The sequence below is a fragment of the Opisthocomus hoazin genome, chromosome 15 (genome assembly GCF_030867145.1).
Source record: "Opisthocomus hoazin isolate bOpiHoa1 chromosome 15, bOpiHoa1.hap1, whole genome shotgun sequence".
NCBI classification, from domain to species: Eukaryota; Metazoa; Chordata; class Aves; order Opisthocomiformes; family Opisthocomidae; genus Opisthocomus; species Opisthocomus hoazin.
Window position 1 is genome coordinate 5866464 of NC_134428.1, and position 24955 is coordinate 5891418.

The following is a 24955-nucleotide window of genomic DNA, read 5'->3' on the forward strand; positions in this document are numbered from 1 at the left end:
TTCGCATAGAGGCACAGAGAATGGGGCTGCTTGCTTATCTTGCCACTTGAAACTTCAAACGCATGCTGGGAATGGTGGTGTCCCTGCCAGGATCCTATCACAGCCCTGCTCCGAAAGTGCGAACGTCTGCAGATAGCTGGCAGCCAGAAGGGGCTAGCCTGGAAAGCTGTTGCTCAGCCTCATCTGCCCATGGCACTGCTCGCACAGAGGCACAGAGAATGGGACTGCTTGCTTGTCTTGCCACCTCAAACTTCAAACGTAGCCTGGGAAAGTTGGTGTCCCAGCCAGGCTCCTTTCGCAGCCCTGCTCCGAAAGTGCGAACGTCTGCAGATAGCTGGCAGCCAGAAGGGGCTAGCCTGGAAAGCTGTTGCTCAGCCTCATCTGCCCATGGCACTGTTCGCATAGAGGCACAGAGAATGGGGCTGCTTGCTTATCTTGCCACCTCAAACTTCAAACGTAGCCTGGGAAAGTTGGTGTCCCAGCCAGGCTCCTTTCGCAGCCCTGCTCCGAAAGTGCGAACGTCTGCAGATAGCTGGCAGGCAGAAGGGTCTAGCCTGGAAAGCTGTTGCTCAGCCTCATCTGCCCATGGCACTGTTCGCATAGAGGCACAGAGAATGGGGCTGCTTGCTTATCTTGCCACTTGAAACTTCAAACGCATGCTGGGAATGGTGGTGTCCCTGCCAGGCTCCTATCACAGCCCTGCTCCGAAAGTGCGAACGTCTGCAGATAGCTGGCAGGCAGAAGGGGCTAGCCTGGAAAGCTGTTGCTCAGCCTCATCTGCCCATGGCACTGTTCGCATAGAGGCACAGAGAATGGGGCTGCTTGCTTATCTTGCCACTTGAAACTTCAAACGCATGCTGGGAACGGTGGTGTCCCAGCCAGGCTCCTTTCGCAGCCCTGCTCCGAAAGTGCGAACGTCTGCAGATAGCTGGCAGGCAGAAGGGGCTAGCCTGGAAAGCTGTTGCTCAGCCTCATCTGACCATGGCACTGTTCGCATAGAGGCACAGAGAATGGGGCTGCTTGCTTATCTTGCCACTTGAAACTTCAAACGCATGCTGGGAATGGTGGTGTCCCTGCCAGGCTCCTATCACAGCCCTGCTCCGAAAGTGCGAACGTCTGCAGATAGCTGGCAGGCAGAAGGGGCTAGCCTGGAAAGCTGTTGCTCAGCCTCATCTGCCCATGGCAGTGCTCGCACAGAGGCACAGAGAATGGGGCTGCTTGCTTGTCTTGCCACCTCAAACTTCAAACGTAGCCTGGGAAAGTTGGTGTCCCAGCCAGGCTCCTTTCGCAGCCCTGCTCCGAAAGTGCGAACGTCTGCAGATAGCTGGCAGGCAGAAGGGGCTAGCCTGGAAAGCTGTTGCTCAGCCTCATCTTCCCATGGCACTGTTCGCATAGAGGCACAGAGAATGGGGCTGCTTGCTTATCTTGCCACTTGAAACTTCAAACGCATGCTGGGAATGGTGGTGTCCCAGCCAGGCTCCTTTCGCAGCCCTGCTCCGAAAGTGCGAACGTCTGCAGATAGCTGGCAGCCAGAAGGGGCTAGCCTGGAAAGCTGTTGCTCAGCCTCATCTGCCCATGGCACTGTTCGCATAGAGGCACAGAGAATGGGGCTGCTTGCTTATCTTGCCACTTGAAACTTCAAACGCATGCTGGGAATGGTGGTGTCCCAGCCAGGCTCATTTCGCAGCCCTGCTCCGAAAGTGCGAACGTCTGCAGATAGCTGGCAGGCAGAAGGGGCTAGCCTGGAAAGCTGTTGCTCAGCCTCATCTGCCCATGGCACTGTTCGCATAGAGGCACAGAGAATGGGGCTGCTTGCTTATCTTGCCACTTGAAACTTCAAACGCATGCTGGGAATGGTGGTGTCCCAGCCAGGCTCCTTTCGCAGCCCTGCTCCGAAAGTGCGAACGTCTGCAGATAGCTGGCAGCCAGAAGGGGCTAGCCTGGAAAGCTGTTGCTCAGCCTCATCTGCCCATGGCACTGTTCGCATAGAGGCACAGAGAATGGGGCTGCTTGCTTATCTTGCCACTTGAAACTTCAAACGCATGCTGGGAATGGTGGTGTCCCAGCCAGGCTCCTATCACAGCCCTGCTCCGAAAGTGCGAACGTCTGCAGATAGCTGGCAGGCAGAAGGGGCTAGCCTGGAAAGCTGTTGCTCAGCCTCATCTGCCCATGGCACTGCTCGCACAGAGGCACAGAGAATGGGGCTGCTTGCTTTTCTTGCCACCTCAAACTTCAAACGTAGCCTGGGAAAGTTGGTGTCCCAGCCAGGCTCCTTTCGCAGCCCTGCTCCGAAAGTGCGAACGTCTGCAGATAGCTGGCAGGCAGAAGGGGCTAGCCTGGAAAGCTGTTGCTCAGCCTCATCTTCCCATGGCACTGTTCGCATAGAGGCACAGAGAATGGGGCTGCTTGCTTATCTTGCCACTTGAAACTTCAAACGCATGCTGGGAATGGTGGTGTCCCAGCCAGGCTCCTTTCGCAGCCCTGCTCCGAAAGTGCGAACGTCTGCAGATAGCTGGCAGCCAGAAGGGGCTAGCCTGGAAAGCTGTTGCTCAGCCTCATCTGCCCATGGCACTGTTCGCATAGAGGCACAGAGAATGGGGCTGCTTGCTTATCTTGCCACTTGAAACTTCAAACGCATGCTGGGAATGGTGGTGTCCCTGCCAGGCTCCTATCACAGCCCTGCTCCGAAAGTGCGAACGTCTGCAGATAGCTGGCAGGCAGAAGGGGCTAGCCTGGAAAGCTGTTGCTCAGCCTCATCTGCTCATGGCAGTGCTCGCACAGAGGGACAGAGAATGGGGCTGCTTGCTTGTCTTGCCACCTCAAACTTCAAACGTAGCCTGGGAAAGTTGGTGTCCCAGCCAGGCTCCTTTCGCAGCCCTGCTCCGAAAGTGCGAACGTCTGCAGATAGCTGGCAGCCAGAAGGGGCTAGCCTGGAAAGCTGTTGCTCAGCCTCATCTGCTCATGGCAGTGCTCGCATAGAGGCACAGAGAATGGGGCTGCATGCTTGTCTTGCCACCTCAAACTTCAAACGTAGCCTGGGAAAGTTGGTGTCCCAGCCAGGCTCCTTTCGCAGCCCTGCTCCGAAAGTGCGAACGTCTGCAGATAGCTGGCAGCCAGAAGGGGCTAGCCTGGAAAGCTGTTGCTCAGCCTCATCTGCCCATGGCAGTGCTCGCACAGAGGCACAGAGAATGGGGCTGCTTGCTTGTCTTGCCACCTCAAACTTCAAACGTAGCCTGGGAAAGTTGGTGTCCCAGCCAGGCTCCTTTCGCAGCCCTGCTCCGAAAGTGCGAACGTCTGCAGATAGCTGGCAGGCAGAAGGGGCTAGCCTGGAAAGCTGTTGCTCAGCCTCATCTGCCCATGGCACTGTTCGCATAGAGGCACAGAGAATGGGGCTGCTTGCTTATCTTGCCACCTCAAACTTCAAACGCATGCTGGGAATGGTGGTGTCCCAGCCAGGCTCCTTTCGCAGCCCTGCTCCGAAAGTGCAAACGTCTGCAGATAGCTGGCAGGCAGAAGGGGCTAGCCTGGAAAGCTGTTGCTCAGCCTCATCTGCCCATGGCAGTGCTCGCACAGAGGCACAGAGAATGGGGCTGCTTGCTTGTCTTGCCACCTCAAACTTCAAACGTAGCCTGGGAAAGTTGGTGTCCCAGCCAGGCTCCTTTCGCAGCCCTGCTCCGAAAGTGCGAACGTCTGCAGATAGCTGGCAGGCAGAAGGGGCTAGCCTGGAAAGCTGTTGCTCAGCCTCATCTGCCCATGGCACTGTTCGCATAGAGGCACAGAGAATGGGGCTGCTTGCTTATCTTGCCACTTGAAACTTCAAACGCATGCTGGGAATGGTGGTGTCCCTGCCAGGATCCTATCACAGCCCTGCTCCGAAAGTGCGAACGTCTGCAGATAGCTGGCAGGCAGAAGGGGCTAGCCTGGAAAGCTGTTGCTCAGCCTCATCTGCCCTTGGCACTGCTCGCACAGAGGCACAGAGAATGGGGCTGCTTGCTTGTCTTGCCACCTCAAACTTCAAACGTAGCCTGGGAAAGTGGGTGTCCCAGCCAGGCTCCTTTCGCAGCCCTGCTCCGAAAGTGCGAACGTCTGCAGATAGCTGGCAGGCAGAAGGGGCTAGCCTGGAAAGCTGTTGCTCAGCCTCATCTGCCCATGGCACTGTTCGCATAGAGGCACAGAGAATGGGGCTGCTTGCTTATCTTGCCACTTGAAACTTCAAACGCATGCTGGGAATGGTGGTGTCCCTGCCAGGATCCTATCACAGCCCTGCTCCGAAAGTGCGAACGTCTGCAGATAGCTGGCAGGCAGAAGGGGCTAGCCTGGAAAGCTGTTGCTGAGCCTCATCTGCCCATGGCACTGCTCGCACAGAGGCACAGAGAATGGGACTGCTTGCTTGTCTTGCCACCTCAAACTTCAAACGTAGCCTGGGAAAGTTGGTGTCCCAGCCAGGCTCCTTTCGCAGCCCTGCTCCGAAAGTGCGAACGTCTGCAGATAGCTGGCAGGCAGAAGGGGCTAGCCTGGAAAGCTGTTGCTCAGCCTCATCTGCCCATGGCACTGTTCGCATAGAGGCACAGAGAATGGGGCTGCTTGCTTATCTTGCCACTTGAAACTTCAAACGCATGCTGGGAATGGTGGTGTCCCTGCCAGGCTCCTTTCGCAGCCCTGCTCCGAAAGTGCGAACGTCTGCAGATAGCTGGCAGCCAGAAGGGGCTACCCTGGAAAGCTGTTGCTCAGCCTCATCTGCCCATGGCACTGTTCGCATAGAGGCACAGAGAATGGGGTGCTTGCTTATCTTGCCACTTGAAACTTCAAACGCATGCTGGGAATGGTGGTGTCCCTGCCAGGCTCCTATCACAGCCCTGCTCCGAAAGTGCGAACGTCTGCAGATAGCTGGCAGGCAGAAGGGGCTAGCCTGGAAAGCTGTTGCTCAGCCTCATCTGCCCATGGCACTGCTCGCACAGAGGCACAGAGAATGGGGCTGCTTGCTTTTCTTGCCACCTCAAACTTCAAACGTAGCCTGGGAAAGTTGGTGTCCCAGCCAGGCTCCTTTCGCAGCCCTGCTCCGAAAGTGCGAACGTCTGCAGATAGCTGGCAGGCAGAAGGGGCTAGCCTGGAAAGCTGTTGCTCAGCCTCATCTTCCCATGGCACTGTTCGCATAGACGCACAGAGAATGGGGCTGCTTGCCTATCTTGCCACTTGAAACTTCAAACGCATGCTGGGAATGGTGGTGTCCCAGCCAGGCTCCTTTCGCAGCCCTGCTCCGAAAGTGCGAACGTCTGCAGATAGCTGGCAGGCAGAAGGGGCTAGCCTGGAAAGCTGTTGCTCAGCCTCATCTGCCCATGGCACTGTTCGCATAGAGGCACAGAGAATGGGGCTGCTTGCTTATCTTGCCACCTCACACTTCAAACGTAGCCTGGGAAAGTTGGTGTCCCAGCCAGGCTCCTTTCGCAGCCCTGCTCCGAAAGTGCGAACGTCTGCAGATAGCTGGCAGGCAGAAGGGGCTAGCCTGGAAAGCTGTTGCTCAGCCTCATCTGCCCATGGCACTGTTCGCATAGAGGCACAGAGAATGGGGCTGCTTGCTTATCTTGCCACTTGAAACTTCAAACGCATGCTGGGAATGGTGGTGTCCCAGCCAGGCTCCTTTCGCAGCCCTGCTCCGAAAGTGCGAACGTCTGCAGATAGCTGGCAGGCAGAAGGGGCTAGCCTGGAAAGCTGTTGCTCAGCCTCATCTGCCCATGGCACTGTTCGCATAGAGGCACAGAGAATGGGGCTGCTTGCTTATCTTGCCACTTGAAACTTCAAACGCATGCTGGGAACGGTGGTGTCCCAGCCAGGCTCCTTTCGCAGCCCTGCTCCGAAAGTGCGAACGTCTGCAGATAGCTGGCAGCCAGAAGGGGCTAGCCTGGAAAGCTGTTGCTCAGCCTCATCTGCCCATGGCAGTGCTCGCACAGAGGCACAGAGAATGGGACTGCTTGCTTGTCTTGCCACCTCAAACTTCAAACGTAGCCTGGGAAAGTGGGTGTCCCAGCCAGGCTCCTTTCGCAGCCCTGCTCCGAAAGTGCGAACGTCTGCAGATAGCTGGCAGGCAGAAGGGGCTAGCCTGGAAAGCTGTTGCTCAGCCTCATCTTCCCATGGCACTGTTCGCATAGAGGCACAGAGAATGGGGCTGCTTGCTTATCTTGCCACTTGAAACTTCAAACGCATGCTGGGAATGGTGGTGTCCCAGCCAGGCTCCTTTCGCAGCCCTGCTCCGAAAGTGCGAACGTCTGCAGATAGCTGGCAGCCAGAAGGGGCTAGCCTGGAAAGCTGTTGCTCAGCCTCATCTGCCCATGGCACTGTTCGCATAGAGGTACAGAGAATGGGGCTGCTTGCTTATCTTGCCACCTCACACTTCAAACGTAGCCTGGGAAAGTTGGTGTCCCAGCCAGGCTCCTTTCGCAGCCCTGCTCCGAAAGTGCGAACGTCTGCAGATAGCTGGCAGGCAGAAGGGGCTAGCCTGGAAAGCTGTTGCTCAGCCTCATCTGCCCATGGCACTGTTCGCATAGAGGCACAGAGAATGGGGCTGCTTGCTTATCTTGCCACTTGAAACTTCAAACGCATGCTGGGAATGGTGGTGTCCCAGCCAGGCTCCTTTCGCAGCCCTGCTCCGAAAGTGCGAACGTCTGCAGATAGCTGGCAGGCAGAAGGGGCTAGCCTGGAAAGCTGTTGCTCAGCCTCATCTGCCCATGGCACTGTTCGCATAGAGGCACAGAGAATGGGGCTGCTTGCTTATCTTGCCACTTGAAACTTCAAACGCATGCTGGGAACGGTGGTGTCCCAGCCAGGCTCCTTTCGCAGCCCTGCTCCGAAAGTGCGAACGTCTGCAGATAGCTGGCAGCCAGAAGGGGCTAGCCTGGAAAGCTGTTGCTCAGCCTCATCTGCCCATGGCAGTGCTCGCACAGAGGCACAGAGAATGGGACTGCTTGCTTGTCTTGCCACCTCAAACTTCAAACGTAGCCTGGGAAAGTTGGTGTCCCAGCCAGGCTCCTTTCGCAGCCCTGCTCCGAAAGTGCGAACGTCTGCAGATAGCTGGCAGGCAGAAGGTGCTAGCCTGGAAAGCTGTTGCTCAGCCTCATCTTCCCATGGCACTGTTCGCATAGAGGCACAGAGAATGGGGCTGCTTGCTTATCTTGCCACTTGAAACTTCAAACGCATGCTGGGAATGGTGGTGTCCCAGCCAGGCTCCTTTCGCAGCCCTGCTCCGAAAGTGCGAACGTCTGCAGATAGCTGGCAGACAGAAGGGGCTAGCCTGGAAAGCTGTTGCTCAGCCTCATCTGCCCATGGCACTGTTCGCATAGAGGCACAGAGAATGGGGCTGCTTGCTTATCTTGCCACCTCAAACTTCAAACGTAGCCTGGGAAAGTTGGTGTCCCAGCCAGGCTCCTTTCGCAGCCCTGCTCCGAAAGTGCGAACGTCTGCAGATAGCTGGCAGGCAGAAGGGGCTAGCCTGGAAAGCTGTTGCTCAGCCTCATCTGCCCATGGCACTGTTCGCATAGAGGCACAGAGAATGGGGCTGCTTGCTTATCTTGCCACTTGAAACTTCAAACGCATGCTGGGAATGGTGGTGTCCCTGCCAGACTCCTTTCGCAGCCCTGCTCCGAAAGTGCGAACGTCTGCAGATAGCTGGCAGGCAGAAGGGGCTAGCCTGGAAAGCTGTTGCTCAGCCTCATCTGCCCATGGCACAGTTCGCATAGAGGCACAGAGAATGGGGCTGCTTGCTTATCTTGCCACTTGAAACTTCAAACGCATGCTGGGAACGGTGGTGTCCCAGCCAGGCTCCTTTCGCAGCCCTGCTCCGAAAGTGCGAACGTCTGCAGATAGCTGGCAGGCAGAAGGGGCTAGCCTGGAAAGCTGTTGCTCAGCCTCATCTGCCCATGGCACTGTTCGCATAGAGGCACAGAGAATGGGGCTGCTTGCTTATCTTGCCACTTGAAACTTCAAACGCATGCTGGGAATGGTGGTGTCCCTGCCAGGCTCCTATCACAGCCCTGCTCCGAAAGTGCGAACGTCTGCAGATAGCTGGCAGGCAGAAGGGGCTAGCCTGGAAAGCTGTTGCTCAGCCTCATCTGCCCATGGCAGTGCTCGCACAGAGGCACAGAGAATGGGGCTGCTTGCTTGTCTTGCTACCTCAAACTTCAAACGTAGCCTGGGAAAGTTGGTGTCCCTGCCAGGCTCCTTTCGCAGCCCTGCTCTGAAAGTGCGAACGTCTGCAGATAGCTGGCAGCCAGAAGGGTTTAGCCTGGAAAGCTGTTGCTCAGCCTCATCTGCCCATAGCAGTGCTCGCACAGAGGCACAGAGAATGGGGCTGCTTGCTTATCTTGCCACTTGAAACTTCAAACGCATGCTGGGAATGGTGGTGTCCCAGCCAGGCTCCTTTCGCAGCCCTGCTCCGAAAGTGCGAACGTCTGCAGATAGCTGGCAGCCAGAAGGGGCTAGCCTGGAAAGCTGTTGCTCAGCCTCATCTGCCCATGGCACTGTTCGCATAGAGGCACAGAGAATGGGGCTGCTTGCTTATCTTGCCACTTGAAACTTCAAACGCATGCTGGGAATGGTGGTGTCCCTGCCAGGCTCCTATCACAGCCCTGCTCCGAAAATGCGAACGTCTGCAGATAGCTGGCAGCCAGAAGGGGCTAGCCTGGAAAGCTGTTGCTCAGCCTCATCTGCCCATGGCAGTGCTCGCACAGAGGCACAGAGAATGGGGCTGCTTGCTTGTCTTGCCACCTCAAACTTCAAACGTAGCCTGGGAAAGTTGGTGTCCCAGCCAGGCTCCTTTCGCAGCCCTGCTCCGAAAGTGCGAACGTCTGCAGATAGCTGGCAGGCAGAAGGGGCTAGCCTGGAAAGCTGTTGCTCAGCCTCATCTGCCCATGGCACTGCTCGCATAGAGGCACAGAGAATGGGGCTGCTTGCTTATCTTGCCACCTCAAACTTCAAACGTAGCCTGGGAAAGTTGGTGTCCCAGTAATGCTCCTTTAGCAGAACTGCTCCGAAAGTGCGAACGTCTGCAGATAGCTGGCAGCCAGAACGGGCTAGCCTGGAAAGCTGTTGCTCAGCCTCATCTGCCCATGGCACTGTTCGCATAGAGGCACAGAGAATGGGGCTGCTTGCTTATCTTGCCACTTGAAACTTCAAACGCATGCTGGGAATGGTGGTGTCCCAGCCAGGGTCCTATCACAGCCCTACTCCGAAAGTGCGAACGTCTGCAGATAGCTGGCAGCCAGAAGGGGCTAGCCTGGAAAGCTGTTGCTCAGCCTCATCTGCCCATGGCAGTGCTCGCACAGAGGCACAGAGAATGGGGCTGCTTGCTTGTCTTGCCACCTCAAACTTCAAACGTAGCCTGGGAAAGTTGGTGTCCCAGCCAGGCTCCTTTCGCAGCCCTGCTCCGAAAGTGCGAACGTCTGCAGATAGCTGGCAGCCAGAAGGGGCTAGCCTGGAAAGCTGTTGCTCAGCCTCATCTGCCCATGGCACTGTTCGCATAGAGGCACAGAGAATGGGGCTGCTTGCTTATCTTGCCACTTGAAACTTCAAACGCATGCTGGGAATGGTGGTGTCCCAGCCAGGCTCATTTCGCAGCCCTGCTCCGAAAGTGCGAACGTCTGCAGATAGCTGGCAGGCAGAAGGGGCTAGCCTGGAAAGCTGTTGCTCAGCCTCATCTGACCATGGCACTGTTCGCATAGAGGCACAGAGAATGGGGCTGCTTGCTTATCTTGCCACTTGAAACTTCAAACGCATGCTGGGAATGGTGGTGTCCCTGCCAGGCTCCTATCACAGCCCTACTCCGAAAGTGCGAACGTCTGCAGATAGCTGGCAGCCAGAAGGGGCTAGCCTGGAAAGCTGTTGCTCAGCCTCATCTGCTCATGGCAGTGCTCGCACAGAGGCACAGAGAATGGGGCTGCTTGCTTGTCTTGCCACCTCAAACTTCAAACGTAGCCTGGGAAAGTTGGTGTCCCAGCCAGGCTCCTTTCGCAGCCCTGCTCCGAAAGTGCGAACGTCTGCAGATAGCTGGCAGGCAGAAGGGGCTAGCCTGGAAAGCTGTTGCTCAGCCTCATCTGCCCATGGCAGTGCTCGCATAGAGGCACAGAGAATGGGGCTGCTTGCTTGTCTTGCCACCTCAAACTTCAAACGTAGCCTGGGAAAGTTGGTGTCCCAGCCAGGCTCCTTTCGCAGCCCTGCTCCGAAAGTGCGAACGTCTGCAGATAGCTGGCAGGCAGAAGGGGCTAGCCTGGAAAGCTGTTGCTCAGCCTCATCTGCCCATGGCACTGTTCGCATAGAGGTACAGAGAATGGGGCTGCTTGCTTATCTTGCCACTTGAAACTTCAAACGCATGCTGGGAATGGTGGTGTCCCTGCCAGGCTCCTATCACAGCCCTGCTCCGAAAGTGCGAACGTCTGCAGATAGCTGGCAGGCAGAAGGGGCTAGCCTGGAAAGCTGTTGCTCAGCCTCATCTGCCCATGGCAGTGCTCGCACAGAGGCACAGAGAATGGGGCTGCTTGCTTGTCTTGCCACCTCAAACTTCAAACGTAGCCTGGGAAAGTTGGTGTCCCAGCCAGGCTCCTTTCGCAGCCCTGCTCCGAAAGTGCGAACGTCTGCAGATAGCTGGCAGGCAGAAGGGGCTAGCCTGGAAAGCTGTTGCTCAGCCTCATCTACCCATGGCACTGTTCGCATAGAGGCACAGAGAATAAGGCTGCTTGCTTATCTTGCCACTTGAAACTTCAAACGCATGCTGGGAATGGTGGTGTCCCTGCCAGGCTCCTATCACAGCCCTGCTCCGAAAGTGCGAACGTCTGCAGATAGCTGGCAGCCAGAAGGGGCTAGCCTGGAAAGCTGTTGCTCAGCCTCATCTGCCCATGGCACTGCTCGCACAGAGGCACAGAGAATGGGGCTGCTTGCTTATCTTGCCACCTCAAACTTCAAACGTAGCCTGGGAAAGTGGGTGTCCCAGCCAGGCTCCTTTCGCAGCCCTGCTCCGAAAGTGCGAACGTCTGCAGATAGCTGGCAGCCAGAAGGGGCTAGCCTGGAAAGCTGTTGCTCAGCCTCATCTGCCCATGGCACTGTTCGCATAGAGGCACAGAGAATGGGGCTGCTTGCTTATCTTGCCACTTGAAACTTCAAACGCATGCTGGGAATGGTGGTGTCCCTGCCAGGATCCTATCACAGCCCTGCTCCGAAAGTGCGAACGTCTGCAGATAGCTGGCAGCCAGAAGGGGCTAGCCTGGAAAGCTGTTGCTCAGCCTCATCTGCCCATGGCACTGCTCGCACAGAGGCACAGAGAATGGGACTGCTTGCTTGTCTTGCCACCTCAAACTTCAAACGCATGCTGGGAATGGTGGTGTCCCAGCCAGGCTCCTTTCGCAGCCCTGCTCCGAAAGTGCGAACGTCTGCAGATAGCTGGCAGGCAGAAGGGGCTAGCCTGGAAAGCTGTTGCTCAGCCTCATCTGCCCATGGCACTGTTCGCATAGAGGCACAGAGAATGGGGCTGCTTGCTTATCTTGCCACCTCAAACTTCAAACGTAGCCTGGGAAAGTTGGTGTCCCAGCCAGGCTCCTTTCGCAGCCCTGCTCCGAAAGTGCGAACGTCTGCAGATAGCTGGCAGGCAGAAGGGGCTAGCCTGGAAAGCTGTTGCTCAGCCTCATCTGCCCATGGCACTGTTCGCATAGAGGCACAGAGAATGGGGCTGCTTGCTTATCTTGCCACTTGAAACTTCAAACGCATGCTGGGAATGGTGGTGTCCCTGCCAGGCTCCTTTCGCAGCCCTGCTCCGAAAGTGCGAACGTCTGCAGATAGCTGGCAGCCAGAAGGGGCTAGCCTGGAAAGCTGTTGCTCAGCCTCATCTGCCCATGGCACTGTTCGCATAGAGGCACAGAGAATGGGGCTGCTTGCTTATCTTGCCACTTGAAACTTCAAACGCATGCTGGGAACGGTGGTGTCCCAGCCAGGCTCCTTTCGCAGCCCTGCTCCGAAAGTGCGAACGTCTGCAGATAGCTGGCAGCCAGAAGGGGCTAGCCTGGAAAGCTGTTGCTCAGCCTCATCTGCCCATGGCACTGTTCGCATAGAGGCACAGAGAATGGGGCTGCTTGCTTATCTTGCCACTTGAAACTTCAAACGCATGCTGGGAATGGTGGTGTCCCTGCCAGGCTCCTATCACAGCCCTGCTCCGAAAGTGCGAACGTCTGCAGATAGCTGGCAGGCAGAAGGGGCTAGCCTGGAAAGCTGTTGCTCAGCCTCATCTGCCCATGGCAGTGCTCGCACAGAGGCACAGAGAATGGGGCTGCTTGCTTGTCTTGCCACCTCAAACTTCAAACGTAGCCTGGGAAAGTGGGTGTCCCAGCCAGGCTCCTTTCGCAGCCCTACTCCGAAAGTGCGAACGTCTGCAGATAGCTGGCAGGCAGAAGGGGCTAGCCTGGAAAGCTGTTGCTCAGCCTCATCTGCCCATGGCACTGTTCGCATAGAGGCACAGAGAATGGGGCTGCTTGCTTATCTTGCCACTTGAAACTTCAAACGCATGCTGGGAATGGTGGTGTCCCAGCCAGGCTCATTTCGCAGCCCTGCTCCGAAAGTGCGAACGTCTGCAGATAGCTGGCAGGCAGAAGGGGCTAGCCTGGAAAGCTGTTGCTCAGCCTCATCTGCCCATGGCACTGTTCGCATAGAGGCACAGAGAATGGGGCTGCTTGCTTATCTTGCCACTTGAAACTTCAAACGCATGCTGGGAATGGTGGTGTCCCTGCCAGGCTCCTATCACAGCCCTGCTCTGAAAGTGCGAACGTCTGCAGATAGCTGGCAGCCAGAAGGGGCTAGCCTGGAAAGCTGTTGCTCAGCCTCATCTGCCCATGGCAGTGCTCGCACAGAGGCACAGAGAATGGGGCTGCTTGCTTATCTTGCCACCTCAAACTTCAAACGTAGCCTGGGAAAGTTGGTGTCCCAGCCAGGCTCCTTTCGCAGCCCTGCTCCGAAAGTGCGAACGTCTGCAGATAGCTGGCAGGCAGAAGGGGCTACCCTGGAAAGCTGTTGCTCAGCCTCATCTGACCATGGCACTGTTCGCATAGAGGCACAGAGAATAAGGCTGCTTGCTTATCTTGCCACTTGAAACTTCAAACGCATGCTGGGAATGGTGGTGTCCCTGCCAGGCTCCTATCACAGCCCTGCTCCGAAAGTGCGAACGTCTGCAGATAGCTGGCAGCCAGAAGGGGCTAGCCTGGAAAGCTGTTGCTCAGCCTCATCTGCCCATGGCAGTGCTCGCACAGAGGCACAGAGAATGGGGCTGCTTGCTTGTCTTGCCACCTCAAACTTCAAACGTAGCCTGGGAAAGTTGGTGTCCCAGCCAGGCTCCTTTCGCAGCCCTGCTCCGAAAGTGCGAACGTCTGCAGATAGCTGGCAGGCAGAAGGGGCTAGCCTGGAAAGCTGTTGCTCAGCCTCATCTGCCCATGGCACTGTTCGCATAGAGGCACAGAGAATGGGGCTGCTTGCTTATCTTGCCACTTGAAACTTCAAACGCATGCTGGGAATGGTGGTGTCCCTGCCAGGCTCCTATCACAGCCCTGCTCCGAAAGTGCGAACGTCTGCAGATAGCTGGCAGCCAGAAGGGGCTAGCCTGGAAAGCTGTTGCTCAGCCTCATCTGCCCATGGCACTGCTCGCACAGAGGCACAGAGAATGGGGCTGCTTGCTTGTCTTGCCACCTCAAACTTCAAACGTAGCCTGGGAAAGTGGGTGTCCCAGCCAGGCTCCTTTCGCAGCCCTGCTCCGAAAGTGCGAACGTCTGCAGATAGCTGGCAGGCAGAAGGGGCTAGCCTGGAAAGCTGTTGCTCAGCCTCATCTGCCCATGGCACTGTTCGCATAGAGGCACAGAGAATGGGGCTGCTTGCTTATCTTGCCACTTGAAACTTCAAACGCATGCTGGGAATGGTGGTGTCCCTGCCAGGATCCTATCACAGCCCTGCTCCGAAAGTGCGAACGTCTGCAGATAGCTGGCAGCCAGAAGGGGCTAGCCTGGAAAGCTGTTGCTCAGCCTCATCTGCCCATGGCACTGTTCGCATAGAGGCACAGAGAATGGGGCTGCTTGCTTATCTTGCCACCTCAAACTTCAAACGTAGCCTGGGAAAGTTGGTGTCCCAGCCAGGCTCCTTTCGCAGCCCTGCTCCGAAAGTGCGAATGTCTGCAGAGAGCTGGCAGGCAGAAGGGGCTAGCCTGGAAAGCTGTTGCTCAGCCTCATCTGCCCATGGCACTGTTCGCATAGAGGCACAGAGAATGGGGCTGCTTGCTTATCTTGCCACTTGAAACTTCAAACGCATGCTGGGAATGGTGGTGTCCCTGCCAGGCTCCTTTCGCAGCCCTGCTCCGAAAGTGCGAACGTCTGCAGATAGCTGGCAGCCAGAAGGGGCTAGCCTGGAAAGCTGTTGCTCAGCCTCATCTGCCCATGGCACTGTTCGCATAGAGGCACAGAGAATGGGGCTGCTTGCTTATCTTGCCACTTGAAACTTCAAACGCATGCTGGGAACGGTGGTGTCCCAGCCAGGCTCCTTTCGCAGCCCTGCTCCGAAAGTGCGAACGTCTGCAGATAGCTGGCAGCCAGAAGGGGCTAGCCTGGAAACCTGTTGCTCAGCCTCATCTGCCCATGGCACTGTTCGCATAGAGGCACAGAGAATGGGGCTGCTTGCTTATCTTGCCACTTGAAACTTCAAACGCATGCTGGGAATGGTGGTGTCCCTGCCAGGCTCCTATCACAGCCCTGCTCCGAAAGTGCGAACGTCTGCAGATAGCTGGCAGGCAGAAGGGGCTAGCCTGGAAAGCTGTTGCTCAGCCTCATCTGCCCATGGCAGTGCTCGCACAGAGGCACAGAGAATGGGGCTGCTTGCTTGTCTTGCCACCTCAAACTTCAAACGTAGCCTGGGAAAGTGGGTGTCCCAGCCAGGCTCCTTTCGCAGCCCTGCTCCGAAAGTGCGAACGTCTGCAGATAGCTGGCAGGCAGAAGGGGCTAGCCTGGAAAGCTGTTGCTCAGCCTCATCTGCCCATGGCACTGTTCGCATAGAGGCACAGAGAATGGGGCTGCTTGCTTATCTTGCCACTTGAAACTTCAAACGCATGCTGGGAATGGTGGTGTCCCAGCCAGGCTCATTTCGCAGCCCTGCTCCGAAAGTGCGAACGTCTGCAGATAGCTGGCAGGCAGAAGGGGCTAGCCTGGAAAGCTGTTGCTCAGCCTCATCTGCCCATGGCACTGTTCGCATAGAGGCACAGAGAATGGGGCTGCTTGCTTATCTTGCCACTTGAAACTTCAAACGCATGCTGGGAATGGTGGTGTCCCTGCCAGGCTCCTATCACAGCCCTGCTCTGAAAGTGCGAACGTCTGCAGATAGCTGGCAGCCAGAAGGGGCTAGCCTGGAAAGCTGTTGCTCAGCCTCATCTGCTCATGGCAGTGCTCGCACAGAGGCACAGAGAATGGGGCTGCTTGCTTGTCTTGCCACCTCAAACTTCAAACGTAGCCTGGGAAAGTTGGTGTCCCAGCCAGGCTCCTTTCGCAGCCCTGCTCCGAAAGTGCGAACGTCTGCAGATAGCTGGCAGCCAGAAGGGGCTAGCCTGGAAAGCTGTTGCTCAGCCTCATCTGCCCATGGCAGTGCTCGCACAGAGGCACAGAGAATGGGGCTGCTTGCTTGTCTTGCCACCTCAAACTTCAAACGTAGCCTGGGAAAGTTGGTGTCCCAGCCAGGCTCCTTTCGCAGCCCTGCTCCGAAAGTGCGAACGTCTGCAGATAGCTGGCAGGCAGAAGGGGCTAGCCTGGAAAGCTGTTGCTCAGCCTCATCTGCCCATGGCACTGTTCGCATAGAGGCACAGAGAATGGGGCTGCTTGCTTATCTTGCCACTTGAAACTTCAAACGCATGCTGGGAATGGTGGTGTCCCTGCCAGGCTCCTATCACAGCCCTGCTCCGAAAATGCGAACGTCTGCAGATAGCTGGCAGACAGAAGGGGCTAGCCTGGAAAGCTGTTGCTCAGCCTCATCTGCCCATGGCAGTGCTCGCACAGAGGCACAGAGAATGGGGCTGCTTGCTTGTCTTGCCACCTCAAACTTCAAACGTAGCCTGGGAAAGTTGGTGTCCCAGCCAGGCTCCTTTCGCAGCCCTGCTCCGAAAGTGCGAACGTCTGCAGATAGCTGGCAGCCAGAAGGGGCTAGCCTGGAAAGCTGTTGCTCAGCCTCATCTGCCCATGGCACTGCTCGCACAGAGGCACAGAGAATGGGGCTGCTTGCTTGTCTTGCCACCTCAAACTTCAAACGTAGCCTGGGAAAGTTGGTGTCCCAGCCAGGCTCCTTTCGCAGCCCTGCTCCGAAAGTGCGAACGTCTGCAGATAGCTGGCAGCCAGAAGGGGCTAGCCTGGAAAGCTGTTGCTCAGCCTCATCTGCCCATGGCACTGTTCGCATAGAGGCACAGAGAATGGGGCTGCTTGCTTGTCTTGCCACTTGAAACTTCAAACGCATGCTGGGAATGGTGGTGTCCCTGCCAGGCTCCTATCACAGCCCTGCTCCGAAAATGCGAACATCTGCAGATAGCTGGCAGCCAGAAGGGGCTAGCCTGGAAAGCTGTTGCTCAGCCTCATCTGCCCATGGCAGTGCTCGCACAGAGGCACAGAGAATGGGGCTGCTTGCTTGTCTTGCCACCTCAAACTTCAAACGTAGCCTGGGAAAGTTGGTGTCCCAGCCAGGCTCCTTTCGCAGCCCTGCTCCGAAAGTGCGAACGTCTGCAGATAGCTGGCAGGCAGAAGGGGCTAGCCTGGAAAGCTGTTGCTCAGCCTCATCTGCCCATGGCACTGTTCGCAAAGAGGCACAGAGAATGGGGCTGCTTGCTTATCTTGCCACTTGAAACTTCAAACGCATGCTGGGAATGGTGGTGTCCCTGCCAGGCTCCTATCACAGCCCTGCTCCGAAAGTGCGAACGTCTGCAGATAGCTGGCAGGCAGAAGGGGCTAGCCTGGAAAGCTGTTGCTCAGCCTCATCTGCCCATGGCACTGTTCGCACAGAGGCACAGAGAATGGGGCTGCTTGCTTGTCTTGCCACCTCAAACTTCAAACGTAGCCTGGGAAAGTGGGTGTCCCAGCCAGGCTCCTTTCGCAGCCCTGCTCCGAAAGTGCGAACGTCTGCAGATAGCTGGCAGCCAGAAGGGGCTAGCCTGGAAAGCTGTTGCTCAGCCTCATCTGCCCATGGCACTGTTCGCATAGAGGCACAGAGAATGGGGCTGCTTGCTTATCTTGCCACTTGAAACTTCAAACGCATGCTGGGAATGGTGGTGTCCCTGCCAGGATCCTCTCACAGCCCTGCTCCGAAAGTGCGAACGTCTGCAGATAGCTGGCAGGCAGAAGGGGCTAGCCTGGAAAGCTGTTGCTCAGCCTCATCTGCCCATGGCACTGTTCGCATAGAGGCACAGAGAATGGGGCTGCTTGCTTATCTTGCCACCTCAAACTTCAAACGTAGCCTGGGAAAGTGGGTGTCCCAGCCAGGCTCCTTTCGCAGCCCTGCTCCGAAAGTGCGAACGTCTGCAGATAGCTGGCAGCCAGAAGGGGCTAGCCTGGAAAGCTGTTGCTCAGCCTCATCTGCCCATGGCACTGTTCGCATAGAGGCACAGAGAATGGGGCTGCTTGCTTATCTTGCCACTTGAAACTTCAAACGCATGCTGGGAATGGTGGTGTCCCTGCCAGGCTCCTTTCGCAGCCCTGCTCCGAAAGTGCGAACGTCTGCAGATAGCTGGCAGCCAGAAGGGGCTAGCCTGGAAAGCTGTTGCTCAGCCTCATCTGCCCATGGCACTGCTCGCACAGAGGCACAGAGAATGGGGCTGCTTGCGTGTCTTGCCACCTCAAAATTCAAACGTAGCCTGGGAAAGTGGGTGTCCCAGCCAGGCTCCTTTCGCAGCCCTGCTCCGAAAGTGCGAACGTCTGCAGATAGCTGGCAGCCAGAAGGGGCTAGCCTGGAAAGCTGTTGCTCAGCCTCATCTGCCCATGGCACTGTTCGCATAGAGGCACAGAGAATGGGGCTGCTTGCTTATCTTGCCACTTGAAACTTCAAACGCATGCTGGGAATGGTGGTGTCCCTGCCAGGCTCCTATCACAGCCCTGCTCCGAAAGTGCGAACGTCTGCAGATAGCTGGCAGCCAGAAGGGGCTAGCCTGGAAAGCTGTTGCTCAGCCTCATCTGCCCATGGCACTGTTCGCACAGAGGCACAGAGAATGGGACTGCTTGCTTGTCTTGCCACCTCAAACTTCAAACGTAGCCTGGGAAAGTTGGTGTCCCAGCCAGGCTCCTTTCGCAGCCCTGCTCCGAAAGTGCGAACGTCTGCAGATAGCTGGCAGGCAGAAGGGGCTAGCCTGGAAAGCTGTTGCTCAGCCTCATCTGCCCATGGCACTGTTCGCATAGAGGCACAGAGAATGGGGCTGCTTGCTTATCTTGCCACCTCAAACTTCAAACGTTGCCTGGGAAAGTTGGTGTCCCAGCCAGGCTCCTTTCGCAGCCCTGCTCCGAAAGTGCGAACGTCTGCAGATAGCTGGCAGCCAGAAGGTGCTAGCCTGGAAAGCTGTTGCTCAGCCTCATCTGCCCATGGCACTGTTCGCATAGAGGCACAGAGAATGGGGCTGCTTGCTTATCTTGCCACTTGAAACTTCAAACGTAGCCTGGGAAAGTTGGTGTCCCAGCCAGGCTCCTTTCGCAGCCCTGCTCCGAAAGTGCGAACGTCTGCAGATAGCTGGCAGGCAGAAGGGGCTAGCCTGGAAAGCTGTTGCTCAGCCTCATCTGCCCATGGCACTGTTCGCATAGAGGCACAGAGAATGGGGCTGCTTGCTTATCTTGCCACTTGAAACTTCAAACGCATGCTGGGAATGGTGGTGTCCCTGCCAGGCTCCTATCACAGCCCTGCTCCGAAAGTGCGAACGTCTGCAGATAGCTGGCAGGCAGAAGGGGCTAGCCTGGAAAGCTGTTGCTCAGCCTCATCTGCCCATGGCAGTGCTCGCACAGAGGCACAGAGAATGGGGCTGCTTGCTTGTCTTGCCACCTCAAACTTCAAACGTAGCCTGGGAAAGTGGGTGTCCCAGCCAGGCTTCTTTCGCAGCCCTGCTCCGAAAGTGCGAACGTCTGCAGATAGCTGGCAGCCAGAAGGGGCTAGCCTGGAAAGCTGTTGCTCAGCCTCATCTGCCCATGGCAGTGCTCGCACAGAGGCACAGAGAATGGGGCTGCTTGCTTGTCTTGCCACCTCAAACTTCAAACGTAGCCTGGGAAAGTTGGTGTCCCAGCCAGGCTCCTTTCGCAGCCCTGCTCCGAAAGTGCGAACGTCTGCAGATAGCTGGCAGGCAGAAGGGGCTAGCCTGGAAAGCTGTTGCTCAGCCTCATCTGCCCATGGCACTGTTCGCATAGAGGCACAGAGAATGGGGCTGCTTGCTTATCTTGCCACTTGAAACTTCAAACGCATGCTGGGAATGGTGGTGTCCCTGCCAGGCTCCTATCACAGCCCTGCTCCGAAAATGCGAACGTCTGCAGATAGCTGGCAGACAGAAGGGGCTAGCCTGGAAAGCTGTTGCTCAGCCTCATCTGCCCATGGCAGTGCTCGCACAGAGGCACAGAGAATGGGGCTGCTTGCTTGTCTTGCCACCTCAAACTTCAAACGTAGCCTGGGAAAGTTGGTGTCCCAGCCAGGCTCCTTTCGCAGCCCTGCTCCGAAAGTGCGAACGTCTGCAGATAGCTGGCAGCCAGAAGGGGCTAGCCTGGAAAGCTGTTGCTCAGCCTCATCTGCCCATGGCACTGTTCGCAAAGAGGCACAGAGAATGGGGCTGCTTGCTTATCTTGCCACTTGAAACTTCAAACGCATGCTGGGAATGGTGGTGTCCCAGCCAGGCTCATTTCGCAGCCCTGCTCTGAAAGTGCGAACGTCTGCAGATAGCTGGCAGCCAGAAGGGGCTAGCCTGGAAAGCTGTTGCTCAGCCTCATCTGCCCATGGCACTGTTCGCATAGAGGCACAGAGAATGGGGCTGCTTGCTTATCTTGCCACTTGAAACTTCAAACGCATGCTGGGAATGGTGGTGTCCCTGCCAGGCTCCTATCACAGCCCTGCTCCGAAAATGCGAACGTCTGCAGATAGCCGGCAGGCAGAAGGGGCTAGCCTGGAAAGCTGTTGCTCAGCCTCATCTGCCCATGGCAGTGCTCGCACAGAGGCACAGAGAATGGGGCTGCTTGCTTGTCTTGCCACCTCAAACTTCAAACGTAGCCTGGGAAAGTTGGTGTCCCAGCCAGGCTCCTTTCGCAGCCCTGCTCCGAAAGTGCGAACGTCTGCAGATAGCTGGCAGCCAGAAGGGGCTAGCCTGGAAAGCTGTTGCTCAGCCTCATCTGCCCATGGCACTGTTCGCATAGAGGCACAGAGAATGGGGCTGCTTGCTTGTCTTGCCACCTCAAACTTCAAACGTAGCCTGGGAAAGTTGGTGTCCCAGCCAGGCTCCTTTCGCAGCCCTGCTCCGAAAGTGCGAACGTCTGCAGATAGCTGGCAGGCAGAAGGGGCTAGCCTGGAAAGCTGTTGCTCAGCCTCATCTGCCCATGGCACTGTTCGCATAGAGGCACAGAGAATGGGGCTGCTTGCTTATCTTGCCACTTGAAACTTCAAACGCATGCTGGGAATGGTGGTGTCCCTGCCAGGCTCCTATCACAGCCCTGCTCCGAAAATGCGAACGTCTGCAGATAGCTGGCAGGCAGAAGGGGCTAGCCTGGAAAGCTGTTGCTCAGCCTCATCTGCCCATGGCAGTGCTCGCACAGAGACACAGAGAATGGGGCTGCTTGCTTGTCTTGCCACCTCAAACTTCAAACGTAGCCTGGGAAAGTTGGTGTCCCAGCCAGGCTCCTTTCGCAGCCCTGCTCCGAAAGTGCGAACGTCTGCAGATAGCTGGCAGGCAGAAGGGGCTAGCCTGGAAAGCTGTTGCTCAGCCTCATCTGCCCATGGCACTGTTCGCAAAGAGGCACAGAGAATGGGGCTGCTTGCTTATCTTGCCACTTGAAACTTCAAACGCATGCTGGGAATGGTGGTGTCCCTGCCAGGCTCCTATCACAGCCCTGCTCCGAAAGTGCGAACGTCTGCAGATAGCTGGCAGCCAGAAGGGGCTAGCCTGGAAAGCTGTTGCTCAGCCTCATCTGCCCATGGCACTGTTCGCACAGAGGCACAGAGAATGGGGCTGCTTGCTTGTCTTGCCACCTCAAACTTCAAACGTAGCCTGGGAAAGTGGGTGTCCCAGCCAGGCTCCTTTCGCAGCCCTGCTCCGAAAGTGCGAACGTCTGCAGATAGCTGGCAGCCAGAAGGTGCTAGCCTGGAAAGCTGTTGCTCAGCCTCATCTGCCCATGGCACTGTTCGCATAGAGGCACAGAGAATGGGGCTGCTTGCTTATCTTGCCACTTGAAACTTCAAACGCATGCTGGGAATGGTGGTGTCCCTGCCAGGATCCTCTCACAGCCCTGCTCCGAAAGTGCGAACGTCTGCAGATAGCTGGCAGGCAGAAGGGGCTAGCCTGGAAAGCTGTTGCTCAGCCTCATCTGCCCATGGCACTGTTCGCATAGAGGCACAGAGAATGGGGCTGCTTGCTTATCTTGCCACCTCAAACTTCAAACGTAGCCTGGGAAAGTGGGTGTCCCAGCCAGGCTCCTTTCGCAGCCCTGCTCCGAAAGTGCGAACGTCTGCAGATAGCTGGCAGGCAGAAGGGGCTAGTCTGGAAAGCTGTTGCTCAGCCTCATCTGCCCATGGCACTGTTCGCATAGAGGCACAGAGAATGGGGCTGCTTGCTTATCTTGCCACTTGAAACTTCAAACGCATGCTGGGAATGGTGGTGTCCCTGCCAGGCTCCTTTCGCAGCCCTGCTCCGAAAGTGCGAACGTCTGCAGATAGCTGGCAGCCAGAAGGGGCTAGCCTGGAAAGCTGTTGCTCAGCCTCATCTGCCCATGGCACTGTTCGCATAGAGGCACAGAGAATGGGACTGCTTGCTTATCTTGCCACTTGAAACTTCAAACGCATGCTGGGAACGGTGGTGTCCCAGCCAGGCTCCTTTCGCAGCCCTGCTCCGAAAGTGCGAACGTCTGCAGATAGCTGGCAGCCAGAAGGGGCTAGCCTGGAAAGCTGTTGCTCAGCCTCATCTGCCCATGGCACTGTTCGCATAGAGGCACAGAGAATGGGGCTGCTTGCTTATCTTGCCACTTGAAACTTCAAACGCATGCTGGGAATGGTGGTGTCCCTGCCAGGCTCCTATCACAGCCCTGCTCCGAAAGTGCGAACGTCTGCAGATAGCTGGCAGGCAGAAGGGGCTAGCCTTGAAAGCTGTTGCTCAGCCTCATCTGCCCATGGCAGTGCTCGCACAGAGGCACAGAGAATGGGGCTGCTTGCTTGTCTTGCCACCTCAAACTTCAAACGTAGCCTGGGAAAGTGGGTGTCCCAGCCAGGCTCCTTTCGCAGCCCTGCTCCGAAAGTGCGAACGTCTGCAGATAGCTGGCAGCAGAAGGGGCTAGCCTGGAAAGCTGTTGCTCAGCCTCATCTGCCCATGGCACTGTTCGCATAGAGGCACAGAGAATGGGGCTGCTTGCTTATCTTGCCACTTGAAACTTCAAACGCATGCTGGGAATGGTGGTGTCCCAGCCAGGCTCATTTCGCAGCCCTGCTCCGAAAGTGCGAACGTCTGCAGATAGCTGGCAGGCAGAAGGGGCTAGCCTGGAAAGCTGTTGCTCAGCCTCATCTGCCCATGGCACTGTTCGCATAGAGGCACAGAGAATGGGGCTGCTTGCTTATCTTGCCACTTGAAACTTCAAACGCATGCTGGGAATGGTGGTGTCCCTGCCAGGCTCCTATCACAGCCCTGCTCCGAAAGTGCGAACGTCTGCAGATAGCTGGCAGCCAGAAGGGGCTAGCCTGGAAAGCTGTTGCTCAGCCTCATCTGCTCATGGCAGTGCTCGCACAGAGGCACAGAGAATGGGGCTGCTTGCTTGTCTTGCCACCTCAAACTTCAAACGTAGCCTGGGAAAGTTGGTGTCCCAGCCAGGCTCCTTTCGCAGCCCTGCTCCGAAAGTGCGAACGTCTGCAGATAGCTGGCAGCCAGAAGGGGCTAGCCTGGAAAGCTGTTGCTCAGCCTCATCTGCTCATGGCAGTGCTCGCACAGAGGCACAGAGAATGGGGCTGCTTGCTTGTCTTGCCACCTCAAACTTCAAACGTAGCCTGGGAAAGTTGGTGTCCCAGCCAGGCTCCTTTCGCAGCCCTGCTCCGAAAGTGCGAACGTCTGCAGATAGCTGGCAGCCAGAAGGGGCTAGCCTGGAAAGCTGTTGCTCAGCCTCATCTGCCCATGGCACTGTTCGCATAGAGGCACAGAGAATGGGGCTGCTTGCTTATCTTGCCACTTGAAACTTCAAACGCATGCTGGGAATGGTGGTGTCCCTGCCAGGCTCCTATCACAGCCCTGCTCCGAAAGTGCGAACGTCTGCAGATAGCTGGCAGGCAGAAGGGGCTAGCCTGGAAAGCTGTTGCTCAGCCTCATCTGCCCATGGCAGTGCTCGCACAGAGGCACAGAGAATGGGGCTGCTTGCTTGTCTTGCCACCTCAAACTTCAAACGTAGCCTGGGAAAGTTGGTGTCCCAGCCAGGCTCCTTTCGCAGCCCTGCTCCGAAAGTGCGAACGTCTGCAGATAGCTGGCAGCCAGAAGGGGCTAGCCTGGAAAGCTGTTGCTCAGCCTCATCTGCCCATGGCAGTGCTCGCACAGAGGCACAGAGAATGGGGCTGCTTGCTTGTCTTGCCACCTCAAAATTCAAACGTAGCCTGGGAAAGTGGGTGTCCCAGCCAGGCTCCTTTCGCAGCCCTGCTCCGAAAGTGCGAACGTCTGCAGATAGCTGGCAGGCAGAAGGGGCTAGCCTGGAAAGCTGTTGCTCAGCCTCATCTGCCCATGGCACTGTTCGCATAGAGGCACAGAGAATGGGGCTGCTTGCTTATCTTGCCACTTGAAACTTCAAACGCATGCTGGGAATGGTGGTGTCCCAGCCAGGCTCCTATCACAGCCCTGCTCCGAAAGTGCGAACGTCTGCAGATAGCTGGCAGCCAGAAGGGGCTAGCCTGGAAAGCTGTTGCTCAGCCTCATCTGCCCATGGCAGTGCTCGCACAGAGGCACAGAGAATGGGGCTGCTTGCTTGTCTTGCCACCTCAAACTTCAAACGCATGCTGGGAATGGTGGTGTCCCAGCCAGGCTCCTTTCGCAGCCCTGCTCCGAAAGTGCGAACGTCTGCAGATAGCTGGCAGGCAGAAGGGGCTAGCCTGGAAAGCTGTTGCTCAGACTCATCTGCCCATGGCACTGTTCGCATAGAGGCACAGAGAATGGGGCTGCTTGCTTATCTTGCCACCTCAAACTTCAAACGTTGCCTGGGAAAGTTGGTGTCCCAGCCAGGCTCCTTTCGCAGCCCTGCTCCGAAAGTGCGAACGTCTGCAGATAGCTGGCAGCCAGAAGGTGCTAGCCTGGAAAGCTGTTGCTCAGCCTCATCTGCCCATGGCACTGTTCGCATAGAGGCACAGAGAATGGGGCTGCTTGCTTATCGTGCCACTTGAAACTTCAAACGTAGCCTGGGAAAGTTGGTGTCCCAGCCAGGCTCCTTTCGCAGCCCTGCTCCGAAAGTGCGAACGTCTGCAGATAGCTGGCAGGCAGAAGGGGCTAGCCTGGAAAGCTGTTGCTCAGCCTCATCTGCCCATGGCACTGTTCGCATAGAGGCACAGAGAATGGGGCTGCTTGCTTATCTTGCCACTTGAAACTTCAAACGCATGCTGGGAATGGTGGTGTCCCTGCCAGGCTCCTATCACAGCCCTGCTCCGAAAGTGCGAACGTCTGCAGATAGCTGGCAGGCAGAAGGGGCTAGCCTGGAAAGCTGTTGCTCAGCCTCATCTGCCCATGGCAGTGCTCGCACAG